Source organism: Oreochromis niloticus, linkage group LG3, assembly GCF_001858045.2.
Source record: "Oreochromis niloticus isolate F11D_XX linkage group LG3, O_niloticus_UMD_NMBU, whole genome shotgun sequence".
Lineage (NCBI taxonomy): Eukaryota > Metazoa > Chordata > Actinopteri > Cichliformes > Cichlidae > Oreochromis > Oreochromis niloticus.
In genome coordinates, this window is record NC_031967.2 from 23,569,881 (window position 1) to 23,587,122 (window position 17,242).

A 17,242-nucleotide genomic window follows, 5' to 3' on the forward strand; every position below is an offset into this window, starting at 1 on the left:
TTTCCTGGGGGTGAAATTCCCCTAGGTGGCATTGTCATTTTATTATTTCTTTAATAACCCCGCCGACCACTTGGTCACACTTGGTTGAGTTAACCTCCTAAACTATCCATGACACATGGTGGAAACCTGAAATTAAGACAGAGACGACTAGAGGTGAGACATGATCATTACTGAATATTAAAAATAATAAACATTTTTCTTGTAAAACAAAGGGGGGCCTGGCAAAAAAAGTTTGGGAACCACTGGTGTACACTCAGATGGAGTCGAGTCAATTACCGCCACCTGTGGCCAAGTGCCATAGCCTGCAGCCAGGAGCGGTCCTTGCCTATTTGGTGCCCTGGGCGAACACTCCCTCCCGCGTTACTAACGCCTTTACCTTTTTCAGTAACGAGTAATCTAACGAATTACTATTTCTATCGTTACAACGCCGTTACCGTTACTAACAAGAAAATGCGAAAATGCGGTGCGGATGCATTACTATTTTTCAACACACACACGGTTCAGATTCAGATTCAGAAGACTTGAATCTGAGTCTGAACCGTGTATGTGTTGAAGCAGGTTGAAGCTGTCTTCCGCTTACTGGGAGGTAGGAGGGCAAAACAATCGCACAAGTGCTGCTGATTGGCTGAGTAAGAGTAAGGTAGTAAACCAATCAGAGGTAGACTTGGGCGGATGTTCACATACAAACAGATAGCACAGTAACAAAAGTCATGGAGAACCCGGATAATTCGAAGGTAGCATTTTTTAAGTAGAGGTACAGACATTATTTTTCACTCAAAGAGACAAAAGGCAAGAATCTGTATGTGAAATGTAACCTATGCCCTGGAACGAAGTGCCTTTCCACATCAGTTACAAGCAATTCGAATCTTACGAAGCACCTCTCAACGTCACATGCTTCAACAAAACTGGTCGCCAAGAACGACGGTGTTGATGCTAGCAGGCGCAGCTCAAACCCAGGTGAGGCTAACATGAGCTCAGCGAGCGATGGAGATGGAGCGACTCAATTCAAGCAGTCTAAGCTTGATTTCTCTTCTCCACAAACATCTGTGACTGTGACAAAGACTGAATTAAACAAACTGATAGCCAGGTATGTCGTTGAGAACATGCTGCCTTTATCAACAGTCAAGTCGGATTCCTTCAAGTCTCTTATTGCCAAGATACCAGCAAGAGGAGGGGTCGGCCCGCCATGCAGAAAGCTAAAATGAATGTCGAGCTCAAAAAGACATTTAATGAGTTAGAATATGTCTCTACTACAGCAGACATCTGGACTGCATATAATAAAAGCCAGAGGTGGGACCAAGTCATTGTTTTGCAAGTCTCAAGTAAGTCCCAAGTCTTTATCCTCAAGTCACAAGTCAAGTCTCAAGTAAAGTCAAGCAAGTCAGAGTCAAGTCGCAAGTCAAGACAGACAACTTTCAAGTCAAGTCCCAAGTCCGAAACTTTGAATTTCAAGTCCTTTCAAGTCTTTTTTTTAACCCTCTGGGGTCCCGGGTATAATTGGCCGTTCTTGACTACTTTTGATTTTACTTCTATATTTCACTTTTAAAATATGTTTTTCTTGCCTTGTTTGGTATCATTATTTACAGCACAACCTCAAATATCTGAAATTTGAGTTATTTTTTTCATTTTGGTATACTATATTAGCACAGTTGATCTAAATTCAGACAAAAAATTCAGAATCAGAGTAGAAAAAAGATATATTTTTTTACATGTTTAACGAATCATTTTCATAACTTGAAATCCAAATAGAAATTGTACATTTCTAAAAATTATGCACAAGTTTTGCAAACAACAAAGTTATATGGTACTATTTACCTAAAAATGCAGCCAAGGCCTCAGGCGTTTTTTATATAACCATTTAAATCTATTTACAGAACAATCAGGTGAGCTGCATCAAATAAGAAGGCACACAAATTATTTGTGCCAGTCCAAAAAATGTAGTTTGTATTCAGTATAAGACAGAGGAGAACAGCACAGGCCTAAACCCTGCAGGTCTGACAACTGGAAGTGCAACAGTCCAGTTTTCTATGTGGAGACAGCGTTTACACTGGAATCTGCCTTTGACAGCTTTTTTAGATCAAATATGAAATTCAGCAGTCTAACCGACACACAATACAAAACAATAACTACACAACAAACTAACTATAGCCTCCAAACACGCTAAACGTCACTAATATCTCACATATGAAAACTCTCTCTCTCTCTTTCTCCAAAAGTTGAATCTGTTCATCTGGACGTAGCGTTTTGTGGGAGAAACGTTTCATCACTCATCCAAGTGACTTCTTCAGTCTCAGCTGACTGCAGGTTTCCCCAAACCTTATAAACAGTACATTTGCATAATGACTGAAACCAGCCCACTGAAGGAACAATGGGCTGGGAGGTCAGTTCCTTAATCATAATTATGCAAATTCCCATGACCATTGATCAACAATCACTGACCAAAACCCACTGATCAAAGAACTTTTGGAGATTTACTTTCCTGGATGATTGAGAATGCATCAAGACATTTCTCTCTCTCTTTCTGTCACTCCTAAAAACTTCCCCTTCTCCCTAAACAACCAAATGTCACATGTTGCCTTATCATTTTTTTGATTGGCTGACATGGGAAACTCTAACACCAATAGGGAAGGGGTGTTTTTTCTTTTTCTTTTTTCACTCGCAAGTGGAGAGCGTATGCTAGGCTGTCTGTAGAAAACGCCGTTTTTGTCTAGCATCCCTGTTGAGAATAACCTTTGCAAATAAACAACAGCTAATAATATAAGATCAAAGTATTTTAGTTGATGTATTGACATAAATGACAGAAGAAAAAGGCCATGTATAGCAGGACTACTCAATTACACACTAAGGTGGGCCAGATTTTCTAACCAAAAAAATTTTTTTCCCTGGCTCAGACATGCAAAAGTTAAACACGACCATACACTAATTACCTGTTAAAGCCAAACAGTATCATCAACGTAGCCCGAAGAACATTTGCTAATAAGATGAAGTTAGCTAAGTCAGCTGTCTCATCGTAGCAAAAAAAAAGAAAAAAAAAAGCACCACCTACCTTCTTTATGCAACTTCAAATGTCGGACAAAGTTGGAAGTTGTTCCATCTCCGTCTGTGATTCTCTTCTTGCATGTTTTGCATATTGCATTTCGTTTTTTGTTGACTACTTCGTAGTTTATGTACCCGAAAGAAATTACTCTTGGAAGCATTTTTGGCTCGAGCGTTTTTGTTCTTGTTTTTTTCAAATCTGGTTAATTTGATTGGCTGTGCTACAGCCCACGCTCACATACATACGGAGTGTGGTAAGAATGAATGAATGAATAAAGTGAATTAATGGTCCGCACTTTTTATATAATATGTATGTTAAATTTTAGATTTGGGTAAAATATCAAGTCTTTTCAAGTAAACAGGTTCAAGTCCAATTCAAGTCCTAAGTCACTGGTGTAAAAGTCCAAGTCAAGTCACAAGTCTTACAACCTTTTTTCAAGTCAAGTCTAAAGTCATAAAATTAATGACTCGAGTCTGACTCGAGTCCAAGTCATGTGACTCGAGTCCACACCTCTGATAAAAGCTATCTTGGTGTAACAGTGTGTTCACACCGAACGTGATAGAGGCGGCCAGAACATCAGGTTTACATGTAAAGTCAATGGAAAAGTGCGATGACCCGCAAAAATTCGGAGGCAGATTTGCGTCGCGAAAACGCGCGTCAGTGTACCGCGTCTGGCGCGTTTGACTTGCGAATAAAACCACGCGTGTCAGATTTTGTGTTGCATTTTGTGCATACGCGCGTATCGCGCCAACCGCTCGAGTTGGAAAAATCTGAACTCTAGCGTCAAATCGCACCGCGACAACCAATCAGGAGCTTGGTGACGTGGCTGTGACCTAGGTCAAAGGGGCAGATCCAGCCAAAGCCCTTCATACTTCAATATGGAGCAAAGGCTGATCAACGCAGTAGCAAACAACCCGGAGCTGTATGACACCAGCTGCTTTGTGTACCGAGACAGGAACATAAAGGACCGAGCTTGGAGGAAGAAATGTGAAGAGATCGGGCAACCTGGTAAGTTCATTAATTTCTCTTTTGAAATTTTTCACTGACCCGGGGAAGCCGCACAAAAGCTAGCAAGCCACCGCTATTTTCCCACTGATGTACAAATACCATTCTGCTTTTATGCATGTTGTCATATAGGAATATATTTTGTTTATTAATAAACAGCACACAGTGGTCCCGCTCATCCGTCGCTGCCTCGCTTTTTGGCTGGGTTTTTTTTGCACAGTACAGCATTGCATTCTGCAGCCTGATTGACAAATCTCCTCCGTGTCGTGTCTCCTGCGCTTGCCAAATTTATCATGTTTGGTTTTGATAACCATCACGTCCAATAGAAAAAACAGCACAAAAACACCCATAACTATGACCCTCATTCGGAAATAGACACCTACACCGGGAGGGAAAAAGGCCCACAAAAGTGGCAGGCAGATGAAGACAAAACGCGGCATAATACTTTTACGTTTTGCAATCTACAAAGGTTTGCACTTTGAGAATCAACTTGTGAGAACTGTGACTAATGTTCATGTGTGTGGGGGAAAAAGTGTATAAAGTGCGTGGCGAGGGGCTAGTTATTCTGACAACCCCTGCTGCAATAAATGAGGGACCACTGTATATACTTTCTCTATGACTATTGTTTTCAACCTGTTAACATTTAATATTGTCTTGATAGAACCAACTGATTCTGCAGCAGAGCATCCCCTGTTGCTTCTCCTTGCTCCCCAGTCCCTCAGCTCCTGCTGCTGCACCCACAGGTATGCAATTGTAGCATCAGATGTACAGCAGCACTGATAGCTTTTTACTCGGTGGGATTCCCTTGTGATCACCTTTACTAAATATCTACAACCAATCTGATTATATATATATATATATTTTTTTTTTTTTCAATGTTGGAAATTAAAATCTATTAGCAGCCTTCTCATTTCTTTGTGTTTTGTGCTGTGTTGTACAGGCCCACAGAGGAGGACAGCTCCGAGGCAGATGAGGGACTGGTCCCAGGACGGTCCATCGGCGGTGGAGCTGGCCATCCTGGTGTCCCTGAAGAGGCCACGCCAGTCTCCAATGGAGCATTTCCTCCTCAGCCTTGTTCCTGCTCTGGAGAGCAGCTGGGTCCTTTTTATTCCTGTCTCTCTGTAAATACTTATATTCTATATATTTGTGTTTAATGTTTTTCTGTTTGAGAATTTTAATATAATTTCAAATAAATTTTTATAATGACTGTCTCAGTTCTACTACACAGCAAATGTTGGCACACGACTTGACACATGTAGAATTTATTTCATATTATACTAATGACAGAATATACTAATACAGTGGGATGCAAAAGTTTGGGCAACCTTGATAATAGCCAGTATTTTCCTGTATAAATCGTTGGTTGTTACAATAAAAAATGTCAGTTAAATATATCATACAGGAGACACACACAGTGATATTTGAGAAGTGAAAAGAAGTTTACTGGAATTACAAAAAGTGTGCAATAATTGTTTAAACAAAATCAAGCTGGTGCATAAATTTGGGTACCACAAAAAAAGAAATGAAATAAATATTTAGTATATATCAATGTGTGTGTCTCCTATATGATATATGGGGTGCCTTTGTCTGGACGTGCTTCCCATCCAGAGCTCCACAGCAGACCCACCACCTGAGGTCCCAGGGCCACTGGCACGTCCTCCGTTCACTGAAATAAAACACAGAGAAATACGTTAAAGGAATAAAAGGACACTGAGCGTCAGGCTCGCTACAGATCATAAAAACTAAAACCAACTTTAATAACTTTAATAAAAGAGATCACACACACACACACCACACTGGAAGGCTTATGCCCCACGGGTCAAACTACAACTCGTGCTGAGGGTAATTGTCCAAGCCTCGATCACAAGCCGGTCTGGATCCCCACAGGCTGAGATCGGCAATTGAGGCAGTTTAAGGTTCCCAGCACGACACTCGGGCAGAGGATCACTCCAGCCCGATCACAGAGGCGTGGGTACAAGCAACAATCCAGAATAAAATAAAATAAAACCAGGCAAACCAGAAAAAGGTAAGCCTACTTAATAAAAACAGTTTCACGACGAGACAAGACAAGACAGCAGGCTCCACCGAGGAGGAGCCCCCACAACAGCGGCTGGGAAGGCGTTTCACTCTTCCAATTAAGGTCAGGCAGTTTGCCACCGAGATGTGAAGGCAGCAATCAAACCCCCAGGACCGGAGGCGCTATACTCTCACTGGTGGAGATAACTCGAGCACCTCTTTCCGCAACGCCGGAATAAAACAGAAACTGCCGCGCTGTAGCTGTCATATGATCTACTCGCTTGCTGATCAATCCGTTGTGGTGTGCCAGCATTGACTGCTGCTTTTTGCCAAACGGATGGGAGGAATAAACCAGGAGAACACCGGCTTAACTTTATATGAGCTGTGTCCCAAAACATCGGCTGCATCCTTCGGAGGACCCGGCCTTCACGGTCTACGTGGGCTGGGTCCTTCGAAGACCGAGAAGGCCGGAAGTGCGAGGTTGTGAAATGGGACGGTCTAGCCTTCAGATTTGCATCACCGCTGTCTCGGTGGAGTTTAATAAACTCGGCCGTCTGCTCCTTGCTATCTAAAATATAACAGGACACTGGCGTAAATTCTCGACCGTCTCACACTTCTGTTTAATCAGTTTTCTGTTTAACGTTTATTCAGCTGTGTGAAAATCCCGGAGGAACCCACCCGATGGATTAATAAAGTTTTATTTAATCTAACAATCTAATAACTTTGATCTCAGCCAAACCAATTTACTCCAGAACAAATAAAACACCGAAAAAAGGCAAACAATTACATTTTTATGTTATCCGAGTGACTTATATATCATGTTTAAACTGAGTAGCGAAAGAGTGGGGGTCTGAAAACGATGAAGCCGGGAGTCCGCTGCTCTCACCGCCTGGAGTGACCATTGAAACCCCCGGCTTGCTATCGAGCGGGTGGGTAACAGACGTCTCTGAAAACGTCGGCGCACTTTTGCAAATATGCGATGTCTTGATAAAACAAGCAGATATTTGAAGTTTACACAGCTACTTTCTCGCCTGAAAATATGTTAAAAGTTTATTTTGTGACCCAGAAAGATTAATAAGACTAATTTTAAAACTTAGTAGCGGCCGCCATTGTTGGCAGCTGAAATTTTGCTGGACCGCGCTATGAATTCTGGGATATGGTGGGCCACGAAGGACACACCCGACCCATCCTTCAAATTCGGGGAAATGAAGGACGCATTTGTCGGCCGCATTTGAAGGAGTCGACGAATTGGGACAGCCTTTGTCGCCTGGCTGTGACGTAATCGGCCTTCAAATGCGGCCTCCGGAGGATGCAGCCGACGTTTTGGGACACATCTATGGACTGGCGCTACCCTGCAATTAATATGCAGGTGGGTTCCCAATGAACCTAGTTGCGCAGCCGAGAGAGCGAGCGCAGGAGGGAGCGAAAGCAGTAGAGCGAGCAAGAGAGAGAGAAAAAGAAAGGCGAGTAGCCCATTCGGCTACATAATGATCACCGTAACGCAAACCGTAAATTTTATCTGAGCTAAAAGTTTAAATCACCATCAATTTCAGTCTTTTATGTGGGAAATAGATTCAGAGTTGGGATAAAAATTCTCAATAGAGTTTTTCAGCTCAGCAAGGAAATCAGTGTCAGATGTCAGTTCATGGACAGGGCATGTATGATGCTGTGAAGGCATTTCAAGTGAAGCTGTCACAAATGCACCAGTGCAACCTGCCTCACTTTCCCTGTTGCCAAGTAATGTTGAACCAAGTCAGCAGACTTTGCTGAACTGCACCTGTGCAGATTCAGATGGAGCTGCAGTGTAATGATACACTCAAGGGAAAGTACGACACTGATTGGCCCGCACAGTTTATTAGTTCCATTCCTGAAGCAATGCCCCAGCTCCGTCTGCATGCGGCTCGAACCTTGTGTATGTTTTCATTAATTTTTTTCTGGGGTTTTTGGCAGCATGTTCATATTTCTAACTTGCATAATTTTGACAGGATATATTTTTATGAAGAGCAAAATATTTAAAGTTAAAGTTTATTTTTTTAAGTTTATTTAATCTGGAATAATATTCCTGTGTGTTTTTATTCATATTTATGTTTAAAAAACATTGTTTTAGTGTGTTCAATAAATATTTATCTTGTTTGGCCCGCGACCTAAAGTGTGCCTTGAGTTTTGGCCCCCTGTGCAATTGAGTTTGACACCCCTGCTGTAATAGGTGTAGGCTGCTGGGGGATTCCCATGATGCACTGGGTGTTTCTTCTTCACTCACTATGTGTTAACAGACCTCTCTGCAATGAATCATACTTGTTGTTAATCTCTGTCTTCCTGTGATGTTTGTAAAGTGTCCGTAAAAAGTAGACAAAGCAGTGATTTACAGTCACTTGCGTCCATATTGAAGGTCAAATCCTTCAGAGATGACAGATCAAACTCTGAAACTGGAAACTTTCCTGTTTTTAAACACACGTTTGAAATTTGATATCAGTGAGACGTTTGACACGAGCAGGGAAACTGGTGCAGATGCTTAAGTGTCACAAACAGCCAATGAGCTCTGCTCTTTGTAGCCTCCTTCAGGCGGCCGTGCTGATCAGCGATTGGATGGATGCTTTCAGCTCTGCTCTCAGTGCTATACTCTGCTGTAGCCTACAGCTCACTGATGACAGAAACAGCTGACTTTAAACACACATCCAGAAATAACTTGAAACTTGAGTGCAGTTTCCCACGTATTTTTTGGCTAAGTCCACACACAAATCTTTTTTACACACACACAAATTATTTTTACACATACAAATCCTGATTTATAAGTACAAAACTGATTTACAAGTACAAAATATTTATGACCACAATTTGAGCCGATACGGTAGTTACACTCGCAGGAGCAGGAGGGAAAGAGAGAGAAAGAGAGCCAGGGACAACAATGTCACATTAGAAAGGTATAGTAATCATCCACAACTATTTTCAGTTGCGGATCATAAAGGATTCAGAAAGTTTATTCATGCAGGCCCATATGGCAGAGAATGTGCATGTTCTTTTTGTTTTCATATTTTAATTTATATTTAATTATGTTGTGGTTTGCAGTGTTTTGTGTTGTTTCACTTTAAATTTGTTTTAAAATGAAAAAAGCTAAAAATTTAAATAGTTAAAATGTTGAAATGTAAATAGTTGTTTTTACACTGACGTCAGTATCCAGAGTCCTCCTGCTGCTCCCCCCTCAGAGCCCCGTGATCAGCACCAACACATTCAGTTAGATGACAGAGTCCAGCTGCAGCTAGAATCAGCTCCCCTCTGTGAACAACAGCACAGCATCAGTGTTTCACACTCAGTGAAAGGAGAAAACACCAGAAGAACACCAAATGTGCAGGTGGTGTGAGGAGGAGGTGGTGTATTCTAGTTAACGCAGTACTGAAACACTCCAGCAGAGGGCGCTGCAAAGTCCTTATTGTAATACAGTTACTGTGTGCAGTTATACTTCATACATAATCTGCACTTATTTCAATCAGACATGCTGTCAGTAAATGATTGGTTTCTATTTATTCTACTTCCTGTTGACCAGTTCTATTACAATGAACCATTAAAGCTGATGGTGTGACTGGATGTAAACTGGTGCTGGAGTTCACCTCCATGTAACAGGTTCACACCTGAATCTGGGCCCGGGGTGCCAGAGTGTTCAGGGTCAGACGTGCTTCAGGTGCACGAGTGCTTCAGGAGCTCAGCACAGCATGGAACATCCCATCACTGCTGCTGTGGAGTCAGCCTGGATGAAACACCTGTGAGGCTCCACAGTGAGCGAGCACACCTGCACTTTACAGCTTCTCATCATGTCACTGTTGTTAAGTTAGACTGCTGTGCAGACTGTTAGCTTCCCCAACAAGTTTTAACCTTCTTTTTACACTTAGCAACATCACACTGTGTCCATGAAGGATTTACAGATATGAATTTTGCATGTTTCCTGATACGTTTTACACGTGTGTGTGTGTGTGTGTGTTTACACACCTGTCACTGTGTCTGACATAATGTTAGTGCAGCCTGATTATGATACTGTTAGAAATACATGAACGTGTCCATAGATCAGTGTGTGTTTAACATGAGAGCTTCACAGCAGCCCTGCTGATGTGTTAAATAAAGACATGCAGGAATATTATGATTTAAAGGAGTCTGAGATAAAAACTTTATAACCTGGTTTATATTTATGATTCTAACTCTGCATTAAAACAACAAAGTGATCACAGCCATGTTGATCTGTACAAAACAAAATGAACCCGGCTAAGTTAAATCAACCTTCTGTTTGTGGGAGTACAGATTGCTGAATGTACGAGGTGCACCTGAAGGCAGCATGAATGACCCGCCCATGAACGTGTGCTCAGGCTGAAACCTGCTGCTGCCCGGAGTCAGGCCGGTTTGTTCCACTGAATGATTTCTGATGTTTCTGTGTTTTTATGTCTAACATATTTACTTTATTATTAAATAGACTGCAGGGAGCAGGATTTATAAAGAGGTTATAGATAAAGAAATGAGAGCAAGTATCTTTATCTCTCTGTGTTTGTACCAGCATTATAATCCTTTCATTTCAAACATCCTTGAAAGAGTAGTTGTCAAACAGCTAACAGATCATCTGCAGAGGAATGGCTTATTTGAAGAGTTTCAGTCAGGTTTCAGAGCTCATCACAGAAACAGCTTTAGTGAAGGTTACAAATGATCTCTTTGTCTCCAAAGAGCTGCTGATGTGTCCCATATGATCGACAAGCTTAAAGTAGGATTATAAATGTGTGCAGTGATGTGTGTGAAACCTCTGAGGACTCACACGTGTGTGCTTCAGCCCACACACACATATGAAGCACTGTGACCTCACACACAACTATTTTACACATCCAACCTGAATACATCCTGATCATTTCTACACAGTTTATTAAGTTCAGCTTCACCTGAACATCAGTGATGAAGCTCCTCTGACTCCATCACAGCTCACAGGTGTTGATGAGTCAAACATACAGAGAAGGTTCATAAAACAGCTGATGATTCTACAGAAACATGATGCAAACATGAGAATGGACAAATGATTTTTTATTAACAGACACTGTTTATTTTTCACTTTGCATGACGTCATCAACACTGTGACACCAGGGGGCGCTCATCACCAGCATGAGGAAGTGTGCAGTGATAATGGGGGGAGACGCAGTATTGGGTGTACTACAGTTGGACAGAAGGAAAAACTTCCTTCTGAAAATATTTTCATGCTTCCCAAAAGTGTTTAAGTCAAATGTTAAAAATATATAAATACAATAAAATACAGGGTCTTACATAAAATTAGTGATGCAGTTGTGCACTGAGCACCTTTCCAATGTTCCTTCCTCAGATGAGTGTCCAGCTGCTGAAGACATTGACATCTGTTATGTAAATGTAGCCGAGAACCAACCTGAGTACTGCTGGGAAAATAAAAAGGCAAACATAGAAAGTGCTGTATTATCTTATTTATTTTGAATGTTGACTTATATCCACACCACGATTTATGAAATTATAGAACTAAAATAGCAAAACTTGTCTGCTTCTTTAAAATTTCTTTTATTACATCAAACCAGTGAAAACTGAAAAAAACAAAGAGCTGTTAGCATGTTTAGACCAACTTTGAGACAGAGACTGTAAAGTTCTGCACTTTAAATCCTGCCTGTGTTCCTGCAAATGATTCACACTGAAAGTATCTTAGTTCAGTATTAAGCAGTGTTGGGTAAGTTACTTTAAATTAGTAACTTAGTTACTAAGTTGCGATCTATTGTACAATATAAAGCGCCTTGAGGCGACTTTTGTTGTGATTTGGCGCTATATAAATAAAATTGAATTGAACTGAATTACTAGTTACTTCTCTAAAAAAGTAACTCAGTTACTTCAAGTTACTCGTTACTTTCAAAGTAACTAGTTACTAGGGAAAGTAACTTTGGTTTTACTCAGAATTCTCTTGTTAATGTGTTGCTTCCGTAACTGGATACCCAGCCAGACTGCCAGTCTTCTAGCTTGCTTACTTGCCACAAGTGCACTGTGCCACCTACCAATAGAAAGGAAAAAATAATGTGCATATTTCCACAAGAGAAATCCCACGCCTGGACCGTCGTTGACCGCCGCCATGATTCTAGCCTGCTTTTTACATCCAACACAAAAACTGCAGTCGTGGTGCTTTTGATTGTACTCAGAACTTGGAAATTCTGCCTTCTGAATAGGAAGATGTAGGTAACACCAGACTGCAGATGAGCTGCATACAGAGCTGGACTGGGACAAAAAAATCGTCCCGGGCATTTTGACTAGAGACCGGCCCACCATTATAGGAAAAATCATAAAGCCTTTGAATGAAAATAAACACTGTTGTGACAGTGATGTGCACTGTTCTGATGGTATATATGTATCAATCTATCAATTGTTTGTTGTAAGACTCAGATAATTGTTTTTTTAAAAGCGAGACATTTTAAATGAGAATAATAAAGAAAATTATTTCTTTGTGCCCCCCTTTCCCTGTTAATGCCCTACCTGGCCCCCTGGCAACACTTTGCTAGACCCGCCCCTGCACAGTTACCAGCTGTCAGCTACTTAGAAAAGAATGCTGGTGTTATTTGTCTCTCAGAAACAGTTCATAACTTCCCTTCAACTCATTCATGTCACCAAAAAGGTAAACCTGTTTCTCCATCACCTGTTCAGCTCTGATGATTCAGTAAGGACATCTCCTGGTTTCATCTGCATGTTTCCCTCTCACCAGATAACCAAACTGATATCATGACCAGCAGCTTTACAGCTGTGGCTCCAACAAACATCAGCTGATACTAGAAATTAATATTAAATAAATTCTAACAACAGCTGATCAAGCTTAAACGTGCTGCTGTTGTTTAACGCGACATCCGCTGGTTTCCTCTTTCTGGCGCAAAGTGGGCGATAAACAAACAAGAGAGAAAAGCCGATCAGCTGATCATTGATCAGTTTCGTGATTGAAGTAGAAACGGGAGAGGAGAGAATGAGAGAAGAAGAGGCAGCTGTGCAGCTTCAGCTTTGTGTCTTTTTCATTGTAGCTGAAGTCCGGGACAAACTGTGTTCCTTTTCACCTCAGTACGAAACGCGTAATATTTTCTCTGAATACCAGACGATTCTGTTTTTTACGGGACGGTTGGCAACTCTAATAATTAACCTTATGAACAAAATAAAGTTCAACATCAGTAACATAGCACCCACACAGCTGTATAGAAACTCCGTCATGCTAGCTAGCACGCAGTAATGAAAATGAAAATAACGAAAATGTTAGCATAACGAAAATAAACTCCACCTAAACTTGGTTTATATCTGACCCAGATAGACTGCAGGTCATAACTTCTTACCTGAAGTTCAGTTCACCTGACACGCGGACCGGCGGCCGCTTCGGGTCTCTCCTCTTGCCTCCCTTTTCCTTCATCCACCTGCTGGCCTCCACCACTTGCTAATGTTATTGAATCTGTGGAAGCTCCGCGATATCCACCACACGAAGTAACGAGTAACGAGCCTATCTAAATCCCAGTAACGAGTAACGCGTTCCTGGTTTTGGCATAATAACTAGTTACCGTGCTCATTACCACAATAATAACGTAGTTACTGTAACGCGTTACTTAATAACGCGTTAGTCCCAACACTGGTATTAAGTGAGCCGCAAAGCAGCCTAATAGCTTTAAAAAACAGTAAAAGTAAATGAAATTGGCAGTTTCAGTGTAATTCAGACTAAAGTCCAGCTGCAGACAAGGAATACCATTAAGTCAACAGTGTCTGAGTGAGTACTTCTCTGGTTAAAGTCCCTGTTTTCTTTCACCGTTTGTTTGTTTAGATTTGGAGTCTGTGGTTGGATAGATTTAAGATGAGTCATTGTTTTTCTATCCATGGTAGCTTCCACTGCTGAGGCTCGGGAAAAATGAAGAGGTTAATTAAGAGGAACCATCAGTTCTGTCTCATCTAACTACACAGTATTATAATCATGCACTTATGTCTCAAACTAAGACAAAATGAGACAAAATGAGTTATGTGAGTCTTTAGATTATCAGTAAATTCTGGTGACAGTTTGACGCTCAGTGGAGCCATTTTTGGTTTGTGATGAGTGTTCTGTGATGGTCAGCTTCTGTTTTGTGAATTGCTCTCTCTAATTTAGAAGATCATGTAGAAATGTGCGCGCCCTTATCTGAGAGTACATGGAGAGAGTGTCGCAGACTCGAGGTGAGAAGATAAACCTCGGAGCTGGATGGCCTGCGCGTTACCTATGTGCATCTTTTCAATGACATCAAGTGAACCCATAATAAGCATTTCTATGTCTTAGACATCATATCCATTTCTAATGACAGATTATTTTTTAAATGAGGGAAACCAGGTCTAACAACACGCTTACAACAGAGCTAAAGGTTCATCACATGTGAGACGGTGGGACTCTCTGATAAGAACTGAAACACTTTGTCTCACAGCTGAGACAAAACTATATATAAACACTAATTTATTCCAATTTAGTTTACAATGATTTTTAAAGTAATGTGGAATGATTCATGTTCATGAGCTGTTACAAACACAACTATTTATTTGTCTTTATATGGTTGGACTACAAGGCTTGTGTTGAGGGTCTTGGAATAATGTGTGAATAACACCAAGAAATGATCATTTTCCCATTTTACCAAAGTGGAATAACATCACCACAGCAAAACAAATAATGTTATTGTCTGCAGCTAAAATATATAGTGAACATGGTTTTATAATAATGTGCAAACACAACCTCACTCTGCTATATACGAGGAGCCAACCACAACTGTCCGGGTCTTCATCCACGACCTCCGCCAACATTTCTTTGCTCATCATCATTCACTTAATTGCTTAGATTGGTTTAAATCAAACTCCATTACAGATTCAACTCCATTATATAACAGTATGTTGACTTTGGATTTGGTGTGCAGTGCCACCTTAAAAAATGAAGAAACTAAGAGATTACAAAAAAAAGAAGTGGAAGAGTTAATGAGCTACAGCAGATTAACAGTTTCTGAAAGTCATGTGTTAAGAAATAGGACGATTAGATTAGCTGAGGGATCCATCAACTGCTCAATGAAGCCTAATCAGAAACAGTCTCAATGGAAGGATGGCTCTATTCTTAAGGAAGGACACAGGGAGAAAGACTGGTGTCTGTCACATTACACAGGAGCTGGACTGAAAATCAGGTGCAAATATTCATCAGTATGTGCAAACATATTATAGGTATGGAATTCAGGAAAGTACCATCAGAAGTTGATCCACTATGCAAATGTCTGATTGGCAGTGGCTTCATTTTTCACTATGAACAAACTGCTAATGCAGTATGCAGCATCACAGGACTTCAGTCATGGATTGGCCTCCCCAGACCTCAACATTACTGAAACATCTTAACAGAGAATGGAAAAAAAGGGAACCAACATCCAAGAAAAGAACTGCTCCTGAATACTTCCTCACAGAACATACAAAAAAGCTTGACTAAGAGACTTCAGGCTGTGCTGAATAATAAAGGTGGACTGACTTCCAGGGTCCTTAGTATCATATAAGCTCAGTTTTTGTCTTATATACTGTATTTCTATTTATATAAGAAAATATATAGAAACGAGGGGTGATTTAAGATGTCTGTAGAGTTTTATTCATTATCTTTAAACAAACAAAGAGCTTCAGTGTGTTGATGGGCACAGCCATTGTTACCACAGCTGGAGTTGGTACACGCCGAGCTGTGAGAGGACAGAGATGGAGAACGGACATTTAACTATTTAACACGAGATACGTTACGACTAATAGACGACTACTGTTTAAATGATGTCTTTGCAGCCCTTATGGTACATGTTACACAACTTTTCTTCATGCCAACAAGACTGAGGTGCCCACATAGTTGACACATACAACTGATTATGAATGCATGTTTTACTATTGCTATTTTCACATCATCTCCTTGGCTTTATTATTGAAAGCCTGGAGATACTCTGACTTGTGCATGGCTGATGTGAAGTATGATTAGTACTACATGACTTACACCATCAACAACAGAGGCAATGAAAGCTTTGTTGTTAACAGGTTGGATGGTAAAGGCACATTTCTAATTCTACACTTGTGTTGGGTAAAGTTATTCTCACTGCAGCAGATTTATATCTGTGGTTTCACAGGACGTGATGTGGACCTCAGCGCTGAGGTGCAGTTCTCCTTGGAGACCGGCATCCTGGCTGAAAATATTATCATGCTTCCAAAACATGGTACTTTCAGCTTTTATTTTGAAAGAAACCAAACTTGAAAACTAATCCCCTTATTCCTCTTTTTATTTGTTCTTCAGAGGAGTGTCACCTGGCCAAACTCAGGGCTATTCTAGGGCCTTTGTTATTATTTGACTCCATATACATAAAACTGAATTGAATCGAACCATTTGCTGGCAAACAAAAACTCCCAAACAGCTAAAATACTTTGCTTTATTCTCTTTTTTAACAAATATGTTGAAGTACATCCATACATTCTCTGTCTGGATTAACTAAGGTTGTAAAAGCAGCTTGATGTACAACCTGTTCTTTGGATCCTCTACCAGCCTGGGCTATAAAGGAACTGTGGTCAGCATTAGGACCCTACATTCTGTTTCTTTTAAATACTTCATTGACGACTGGAGTCTTCCCTGAATGTTTTAAATCAGCTGTGGTAATGCCGATCTTGAAAAAGCCTGGACTGGATGTTGACATGGTCGCAAACTATAGACCCATCTCACATCTGTCTTTTTTATCTAAAGTCTTTGAAAAAGTGGTTTTTAAGCAGCTCACTGAGCATTTGTCAACAAGCAATCTGTTTGAACCATTTCAGTCTGCTTTTAGACCAAATCACTCCACAGAAACAGCTTTAGTAAAAGTGGTAAATGATCTGCTGGTAAATGCAGACAATGATCTCACTTCAGTTTTATTACTGCTGGATCTAAGTGCTGCGTTTGACACTGTGGACCACTGCATTTTATTGGATAGGCTTGAACATTTTATTGGAATTACAGGAAATGTTTTATCATGGCTGAGATCTTACCTGTCTGGGAGGTCTCAGACTGTTAGTTTTAAAAATGATCTCTCCGAGACCTGTGCAGTGAGGCACGGGGTCCCTCAAGGCTCTGTACTTGGACCATTGCTGTTTTCTATGTACCTGCTGCCTCTTGGTGTTCTTTTACGTTCTTTTAATGTAACCTTTCAT

General features: G+C 40.8%; 1 long non-coding RNA gene across 3 annotated transcripts; it reads right to left on the minus strand.

Annotated features, from left to right (window-relative positions):
- Positions 1 to 5,548: 5,548 nt before the first annotated feature.
- Positions 5,549 to 13,440, minus strand: LOC109201312 (uncharacterized). 3 transcript variants are annotated; one of them, XR_003217211.1, is made up of 5 exons: positions 13,396 to 13,440; positions 11,345 to 11,469; positions 10,969 to 11,064; positions 9,225 to 9,331; positions 5,549 to 5,708 (listed from the first exon to the last, which is right to left on the minus strand). It is a non-coding gene; the product is annotated as an uncharacterized LOC109201312 (long non-coding RNA). The 3 variants fall into 3 exon arrangements; XR_003217208.1 differs by having other exon boundaries at positions 11,345 to 11,466; positions 13,396 to 13,439; XR_002061347.2 differs by lacking the exon at positions 13,396 to 13,440 and having other exon boundaries at positions 11,345 to 11,807.
- Between the last annotated feature and the right edge of the window lie 3,802 nt (positions 13,441 to 17,242).